This window comes from Staurois parvus, unplaced genomic scaffold (assembly GCF_062004578.1).
Source record: "Staurois parvus isolate SC_StPar_1 unplaced genomic scaffold, SC_StPar_1.0 ptg000338l, whole genome shotgun sequence".
NCBI lineage: Eukaryota > Metazoa > Chordata > Amphibia > Anura > Ranidae > Staurois > Staurois parvus.
Window position 1 is genome coordinate 346,185 of NW_028318134.1, and position 10,056 is coordinate 356,240.

The window sequence follows — 10,056 nt, forward strand, 5'->3', positions numbered from 1 at the left end:
AGTCAAAACAGCAAAAAAAATACAAACAGAAAATAAAACCTTGCCACATTGGGCATCTAACTGCAAACAGAGGTCCCTATATAGCTGTCTGAATACAGCCTATCGCTGCTCAGACACAGTGTTCACACAGTCTCAGATCACACAGATTATCTCTCACCACAGGCCGGTTTGGTGTCTCCCCAGCCTGTCCTGCACAGCATCTGGTTCCAGGTTGGAGCATTCTCCCTAAGCAGCCTGGGAGTTTTATAGATTCCAGAGCCCTTCACTCACTACACCTGAGCTAATCAGGGAGCCACACAGGCCGACTACACAGCACAACAGGAGAAACAGTCTGTGTAAAGCAGGGGTCCTCAAACTACGGCCCACGGGCCACATGCGGCCCGCCGATTACATTTATCCGGCCCGCCGGGCAGGGGCGTATCTGCCACGAGGCAAGAGACTAGGGTTTGGCAGGTCGGGAGAGCTCGGCAGGGCTCGGGTGGGAGGCAGGAGGGTAGGATCAGCAATTCTAGAACAGGGGAAGGTGGGCTCGGCTTATGAACCCGCACCACTCACCTGGCCTCTCTGCAACCAGCCAGCCATCTATTCTGATCAGTGCATGCAACCGTCATGGCCTCCTCATCAGGGCGGAGCCTAGAGCTGACCATGAAGAGGGGGAGCAAGAGAGGAGATTCCATCCATGTTGGGTATCACGGCCACGGACCCTAGATAAGTGCAATAGATGATCGATCTCCTCCCTCTCTTTTTCCCCCCCTCTCCCTCCCCCCTCCTCTCTCTCTCCCCCTCTCCCTCTCCCCCCTCTCTGTCTCCCCCCCTTCCTCTCCTCCCCCCCTCCTCTCTCCCTCCTTTCTCTCCCCCTCCTCTCCTCTCCCCCCTCTCTCCCCCTCCTCCCTCCCCTCCCCTCCTCTCTCCCCCCTCCCCCCCCTCTCCCCCCTCTCCCCTCTCTCTCCCCCTCTCTCCCCCTCCCCTCTCCCCCTCCCCTCTCTCCCCTCCCTCTCTCTCTCCCCCCCTCTCTCTCCCCTCCCCTCTCCCCCCTCCTCTCTCCCCTCCTCTCTCTCCCCCCTCCTCTCTTTCCCCCTTCTCTCTCCCCCCTCCTCTCTCCCCCCCCTCCTCTCTCTCCCCTCCTCTCTCCCCCCCTCCTCTCTCCCCCCTCCCCCCCTCCTCTCTCCCCCCTCCTTTCTCCCCCCCTCCTCTCTCTCTCCCCTCCTCTCTCTCTCCTCTTTCTTCCTCCCTCTCTCCCCTCCTCTCTCCCCCTCTCTTTCCCCCTCCCCTCTCCCTTCCCCCCTCTCCCCTCCCCCCTCTCCCCTCTCCTCTCTCTCCCCTCCCCTCTCTCTCCCCTCCTCTCTCTCCCCCTCCTCCTCTCTCTCTCCCCCCTCCTCTCTCTCTCCCCCCTTCACTCTTTCCCCCTCCTCTCTCTCCCCCCTCCCCTCCCCCTCCCCCATCCTCTCTCTCCCCCCTCCCCTCTCTCCCCCCCTCCTCTCTCTCCCCCCTCCCCCCCCTCCTCTCCCCTCCCCCCCCCCTCCTCTCCTCTCCCCCCCTCCTCTCCATCCCTTCTCCCCTCCTCTCCTTCCCTCCTCTCCTTCCCTCCTCTCTCCCCCCTCCTCTCTCTCCCCCCCTCTTCTCCCCCCTCCTCTCTCCCCCCCCCCTCCTCTCTCCCCCCCTCCTCTCCCCCCCTCCTCTCCCCCCTCCTCTCTCCCCCCCTCCTCTCTCCCCCCTCCTCTCCCCCCCTCCTCTCTCTCTCTCCACCCTCCTCTCTTTCCCCCTCCTCTCTTTCTCTCCCCCTCCTCTCTCTCCCCCCTCCTCTCTTTCCCCCTCCTCTCTCTCCCCCCCCTCCCCTCTCTCTCCCCTCCTTATCTCTCCCCCTCTCTCTCTCTTTACATTGTACACAGATCTGACCCAACAAGGTGTCCTGCATTTACCGTATATTTCGCTCCATAAGACACACTTGGGGGGAAATGTCTGTACATCTTATGGAGCGGCCGGCCCAGTATTCCCGCCGCTGTTGTATGTTCGCAGTCTCTGGTCATCTCCTGTACTGTGTCCGCAGTCTCTGGTCATCTCATGTACTGTGTCCGCAGTCTCTGGTCATCTCCTGTACTGTGTCCGCAGTCTCTGGTCATCTCCTGTACTGTGTCCGCAGTCTCTGGTCATCTCCTGTACTGTGTCCGCAGTCTCTGGTCATCTCCTGTACTGTGTCCGCAGTCTCTGGTCATCTCCTGTACTGTGTCCGCAGTGTGTCCGCAGTCTCTGGTCATCTCCTGTACTGTGTCCGCAGTCTCTGGTCATCTCATGTACTGTGTCCGCAGTCTCTGGTCATCTCCTGTACTGTGTCCGCAGTCTCTGGTCATCTCCTGTACTGTGTCCGCAGTCTCTGGTCATCTCATGTACTGTGTCCGCAGTCTCTGGTCATCTCCTGTACTGTGTCCGCAGTCTCTGGTCATCTCCTGTACTGTGTCCGCAGTCTCTGGTCATCTCCTGTACTGTGTCCGCAGTCTCTGGTCATCTCCTGTACTGTGTCCGCAGTCTCTGGTCATCTCCTGTACTGTGTCCGCAGTCTCTGGCCATCTCCTGTACTGTGTCCGCAGTCTCTGGCCATCTCCTGTACTGTGTCCGCAGTCTCTGGCCATCTCCTGTACTGTGTCCGCAGTCTCTGGCCATCTCCTGTACTATGTCCGCAGTCTCTGGTCATCTCCTGTACTGTGTCCGCATTTGTTCATAGTTTTTTTTTTAAACTATAGTCCGGCCCTCCAACGGTCTGAGGGACAGTGAACTGGCCCCCTGTTTAAAAAGTTTGAGGACCCCGGTGTAAAGCATGAACCTGGGACAAATATATCTCCCATCCTGGACACATCCCCTAGTTCTTCCTGCCTTCCTGTCACAATAGATAATTATTGATAGATAGATAGATAGATAGATAGATAGATAGATAGATAGATAATTATAGACAGACAGACGGACGATAGATAATTATAGATAGATAGATGAATACACAGAGATATAAAACAATGTAAAGCAGTCACAATCCTCCTCCTGAGCACATGATATAATCTGGGTGTACTGAATATAAAACCACAGTAATGTCTGAGATCGCAATCCTGACTTTTCTCTCTCATATTTCACATCAGGATCGGAGGAGAGGAACCTGCTCTGGCTGTTAAAGCGAGGAAGAGGGGAAAGGCCAGGGGTCACTGACACCAATCATGTGCAGTATTTCTTATGTGTAGCTCTAGCAGTGTCATTTTACATGCATTGTTGCTGGTTTGGACAAAATTAGAAAACAACAACTCACCCCTCAGGGTAAAGCAGGCTTATAGTGATGAGGGCAATGATCCTTTTTTTTTTTTTTCTTTTAAATCCTGAACATAATGTTAATAATAAAAAAGAAACAAAAAATATATAGAAACCCCCCCAAAATTTAAAATATTGCACCTCTTCCCTTATAAGTGACTATGGCATATTACTTGAATGGGGATGGTTGAGCATACAGACCTGCTGTCCCAATACGAGTTATGCAGCCAATGAGGCAACTGAGGCAACCAGCCAATATTACTGACCTGGTTGCTAGGATGCTGGCATCACTGCACCATAACAACCACTCATGCTGTGTGGCCCAGCCACCAGCATCCTAGCAACCAATGTACATTGTCATTCGTTGGCAGGATGCTGGTGGCTTGGCCATAGAGTCATTGTTGCTTTGGAAGCACACAAAGAGGAAGGATAGGGCGGGGGAACGACTATAAAGGGCCTGCTTGGGATCACATTGGCTTTTGAATGTTCCCGGGTGAAGCAAAAATGGCCGCATTGACATAGACATGCTTCTGACCTCTAACAACTTAAACGCGTTGGATGTAAGTAGTTTTCTTATTAATAAAAATACTTTGTTACTACCCCACTAATCCTCAACCTTGTTTCCTTTTTTTTTTTTTTTTTTTTTAGCAAACAGGCTTTGTTATCTTTTATCACCCCCCAAACCTGTTGGCTTCTTCATGAACTTTTTATCAATAAACAGACTTTGTTCCTTGAATTATTCCACCCGTCCATGCTCCTTTTGTTAGATGTTTCTATTATCTGGACATAGTGGCCCTTTGGTTTGAGAGCTGCCTTTTATATAGCCATTTTTTTCTTGTAATGTGGAACCCTAAGGCTGTATATAAAGAGACTGAGCATTTGGGATCTGATGCCAAATAACCCACACCTTAGTCTTCCATTTGTCTGATTTTACTCACTTCTTAACATAGTGACATCTCATAATCTACTTGGTGGGGGAGCATCATGATGGCTTTCTTGGGTAAAGTTCCCCCACATCTGGGGATGAAAATTCATCAATGTCCCTGGAAGTTTGGGATAACTGGCGACTCCACTCCTACAATGCACAGCATGCACTGTGTAACAAAGACTACTAAGGTATGCTGGGGCTTGTAGTATCATAGTATCAAAGTGACCTTGTAAAAATAATCCCCCCCCTTGGCAGGCACCTGCCCCTCTCACCCTCATCATTGGAGTCAGGGCTCCCTCTGATGCTGGGTACCTCAGTCATCGTCCAGGTGTACTCTCTCATCTTCAACATCTCTGTGTTTACTTCCTGGAAGGAGACCACTTCCTGGTTACTAGACCTACTCCTGCCTGGTTACTGTTTACTTCCTGGAAAGGAAAGAGGCCACTTCCTGGTTACTAGGCCTGCTCCTACCTGGTTACTGTTTACTTCCTGGTTACTAAGCTTACTCCTGCCTGGTTACTGTTTACTTCCTGGAAGAAGGCCACTTCCTGGTTACTAGGCCTGCTCCTTCCTGGTTACTGTTTGCTTCTCGTGAGGAGGCTACTTCCTGGTTACTAGGCCCACTCTTGCCTTGTTACTGTTTACTTCCTGTAAGGAGGCCACTTCCTGGTTACTAGGCCTGCTCATGCCTGGTTACTGTTTACTTCCTAGAAGGATGCCACTTCCTGGTTACTAGGCCTGCTCCTGCCTGGTTACTGTATACTTCCTAGAAGGAGGCTACTTCCTGGTTACTAGGCCCACTTAGTGTTGCCACCTCATCCCTTTAAAACCGAGCACATATTAACTATGCAGGTTTTGAGGCTATTTTATTGCAGATAAGGCATCAAGTGAGTTTAATTTCCACCTTAATCCGCCATAGAAACTGTATTTAATACGTGTTCGGTTTTAAAGGGATGAGGTGGCAACCCTAGGCCCACTCCTATCTGTTACCGTTTACTTCTTGTAAGGAGGCCACTTCCTGGTTACTAGGCCTGCTCTTGCCTGGTTATTGTGACCCCCATTTCTAGGGAAACTAACCCAGCCATGTCTTTGTACTATTACAATTATCCGGTATATTTTATTTTAAAATATCATTTACAATCACAAATCTCCCTTTAAATAATGCTAATCTGCAATAAAAACTCTTCAGGCCACACCAAGGCCTCTGTATATTGGATAAGCCCACTGGCTTCTTTTCCAGGCAACCTCATCTGTCCACAGCCGGCGCCAAACACAAACTTGCATCACATTCAGCTATGAAGTGAGGTTGGTCAATGACCACTCTAGTGAGAGGAAGTTTAGCTACCTGAGAAAGTGACATCACTCCAGCACAGCGTACGGCGCATGCGCACATTCAGTATCAATACCGATATCAGGGAGATGAAGGATATATACAGTATCTTTTATTTTCCCCTGAACAAACTGTAACACAGAGGCTGTATTTAAATATCTTCTGGAGCCTGTAATGTGTTCAACTTAAAGCTCGCTGTACACTATACAATCTGACTGTACAATCTCTGTACACTATACAGTCTGGTTGTACAATCTCTGTACACTATACAATCTGACTGTACAGTCTCTGTACATTATACAATCTGGTTGTACAATCTCTGTACATTATACAGTCTGGTTGTACAATCTCTGTACATTATACAGTCTGGTTGTACAATCTCTGTACATTATACAATCTGACCGTGCAATCTCTGTACATTGTACAGTCTGGTTGTACAATCTCTGTACATTATACCGTCTGGTTGTACAATCTCTGTACACTATACAGTCTGACTGTGCAATGTCTACACTATACAGTCTGACTGTACAATCTCTGTACATTATACAGACTGATTGTACAATCACTGTACATTATACCATCTGGTTGTACAATCTCTGTACACTATATAGTCTTGTTGTACAATCTTTGAACATTATACAGTCTGGTTGTACAATCTCTGTACATTATACAATATGACTGTACAATCTCTGTACACTATATAGTCTGGTTGTACAATCTATGTACATTATACATAGATAGTGTACAATCTCTGTATTATGTATAGTGTACGATCTCTGTACACTATACAGTCTGATTGTACAATCTCTGTACATTATACAGCCTGGTTGTACAATCTCTGTACATTATACAGTTTGGTTGTATAATCTCTGTACACTATACAGTCTGGTTGTCCAATCTCTGTACACTATACAGTCTGGTTGTACAATCTCTGTACAATATAGTCTTTTTGTACAATCTCTGTACATTGTACAGTCTGGTTGTACGATCTCTGTACATTATACAGCCTGGTTGTACAATCTCTGTACATTATACAGCCTGGTTGTACAATCTCTGTACATTATACAGCCTGGTTGTACAATCTCTGTACACTATACAGTCTGGTTGTCCAATCTCTGTACACTATACAGTCTGGTTGTACAATCTCTGTACAATATAGTCTTTTTGTACAATCTCTGTACATTATACAGTCTGGTTGTACGATCTCTGTACATTATACAGTCTGGTTGTACAATCTCTGTACACTATATAGTCTGGTTGTACAATCTCTGTACAATATACAGTCTGATTGTATAATCTCTGTACATTTTACAATCTGACTGTACAATCTCTGTACATTATACAGTCTGGTTGTACAATCTCTGTACATTATAGTCTGGTTGTATAATCTATGTACATTATACAGTCTGGTTGTACAATCTCTGTACATTATACAGTCTGGTTGTCCAATCTCTGTACACTATAAAGTTTGGTTGTCCAATATCTGTACAATATACAGTCTGGTTGTCCAATATCTGTACATTATACAGTCTGGTTGTACAATCTCTGTACATTATACAGTCTGGTTGTATAATCTCTGTACACTGTACAGTCTGGTTGTACAATCTCTGTACAATATAGAGTCTTTTTGTACAATCTCTGTACATTATACAGTCTAGTTGTACAATCTCTGTACAATATAGAGTCTTTTTGTACAATCTCTGTACATTATACAGTCTGGTTGTACAATTTCTGTACACAATACAATCTGACTGTACAATCTCTGTACACTTTACAGTCTGTGCAATCTCTGTACAATATATAGTCTGGTTGTACAATATCTGTACACTGTCCTGAATTACCAAAACTATGTACAATGAGGACATGCCTGAGTAATCAATTGAATTTGTATCCCATCAGGCAGGCCCTTGCACTACATGTGGTTTTCTTTTTTAGGCATTTTGCCTTTAAAAACTGCAACGGACCCACACCTGACCAGTGTACAGAGTCTTATAGGATTTACTGGTCATGCGTTTTTCTTCCTTTTTTTTTTTTTACACACAAAAGGGAGAAAAACTGATCAGTGTGCTAGCAGCCTTATGCAGACATCACCAGTAAAAACTGAAATGCAGGCTTCACCACTAACAGTATTGCGCCACCAACATGGAAAACTGGGACTTGGTGGACGGCACTGAGACCTGAATGTCCATGCTGGGGCCTCCATCCGCAGTGCAGCTCAGGACGATGCCCTGTTTACACAGGGCAGCATTACTGACTTGGTTGTTAGGACCCTAGCATCACCTGCACCATAACAACCGCTCATGCTGTGCAGGCCAGCCATCAGCATCTTAGCAACCGACACACAGGTTCATTGATTGACTTTGCCAACCCCGAAACCTGTTGGCTTGTTGATGGCCTTTTTTTTAATCAATACATGGACTTTGCTAATTGGACTGTTCCACTGGTCTGGTGCTCATTTTGTTTAAATGTTTGGCATATTTTGTCTTGGTGGCCCTGTGGTTTGAGAGCTGCCTTTGCATAGCAATTACATCTTGAGATATGGAACCGTAAAGCCATATATAAAGAGACTATACATTTTGGATCTAATGCTACATAACCCACACCTGAGCCTCCCATTTGGCTGATTTCTCTCACTTCCTGTCTTGGTGACAACTTATGAGATACTTGGTGTGGGGGCACCATTACAGCATTTACAGCATTTGTGGGGTTTTGCCATAACAGACCCAGAGGGGGCTAAAATGATAGCAATACGGTCCGCATAAACATTACATTTCAATTAAATATATCTATATACATTATATATATATATATATATATATATAAATATAAAATAATATATAAAAAATCGTAACAATTGTAAATTTTGGGAAAAGTCCACTTCTGGGGGAAAAATACTTGCAAGGACAATTAATCGATACCCCTGGAAATTTGGGATTTTGGATTTGGGACTACTCTCCTCTCGAGCGTTGTGTAACAATGGCTGCCAAAGTATGCTGGGGCTTGTAGTCCTACAACAGCCACCCCTGGTTCGCATCAGGGTGACCATGTAAGATTAATCCCCCCAGCAGGGATTTGCCCCTCTCACCCTCATCATCGGAGTCAGAGTTCACACTAAAGCTGCGCACCCTAATCTTCTTCAAGGTGTACCCGTTCCTCTCCATTATCTCTGTTTTAACTTGCTAGAAGGAGGTCTTGTCCAGGTTACTTGGCCCGCTCCTGCCTGGTTACTGTTTACTTCCTGGAAGGAGGCCACTTCCTGGTTACTTGGCCTGCTCCTGCCTGGTTACTGTTTACTTCCTGGAAGGAGGCCACTTCCTGGTTACTTTGCCCGCTCCTGCCTGGTTACTGTTGCTTCCTGGAGGGAGGCAACTTCCTGGTTGCTAGGCCAACTCCTACCTGGTTACTGTTTACTTCCTGGAAGAAGGCCACTTCCTGGTTACTAGGCCAGCTCCTGCCTGGTTATTGTTTACTTCTTGGAAGCAGGCCACTTCCTGGTTACTAGGCTGGTTTCTGCATGATTACTGTTTACTTCCTGGAAGGAGATCTTGTCCAGGTTACTTGGCCTGCTCCTGCCTGGTTACTGTTTACTTCCTGGAAGGAGGCCACTTCCTGGTTACTTGGCCTGCTCTTGCCTAATTATTGTTTACTTCTTGGAAGGAGGCCACTTCTGGGTTACTAGGCCAGCTGCTGCCTGGTTACTGTTTACTTCTTGGAGGCCACTTCCTGGTTGCTAGACTGACTTTCACCTGATTACTGTTTACTTCCTGGAAGGAGGCCACTTCCTGGCTATTGGCCTGCTCCTCCCTGGTTACCGTTTGCTTCCGGGAAGGAGGCCACTTCCTGGTTATTGGCCTGCTCCTCCCTGGTTACTCTTTACTTCCTGGAAGGAGGCTGGGAGGGTGTTAACATCTAGGGCGATCATGTGTGCCTGACTATGTGTAATGCGTGCAAAGTATGCTGCTTTTACTAAACGATCTCTAAGTTTCTCACCCCTGCTTTGCAGGGATGAGGAACTGACAGGTCGCTCCTTCTGTACAGAGCTCTGTGTTGTTTATCAACACAAAACTCTGGGCTGTGATCATACCCAGCAGATCAGCGGGTTCCAGCCATGAATCATTGGCCGGGACTTGCTGGCTGGCTCCTGCAGTGTACCCGTAAGTTGCTTTGCCTACAACGTCCGCCCAACAACTACCTACATTCCAGTCAGGCAGGCGTAACAATAATAATAATAATAATAATAATTTAAAAAAAAAAAATAAATAAATATATATATATATATATATATATAAAATTATAAAATATAATTATATATATATTTATTATCATTATTATTAATGATAATTAAATAAAATATATAAATATATATAGATATAATTATTATTATTAATAATAACAATAATAAAAATAATAATATATGGCAATAATAATCATCATCGCTATCATAATACTAATAACATATTTATTTCTGTAATCTCTGTTGTGGACTGGGATTTTGTTCTGCCTCCATGAA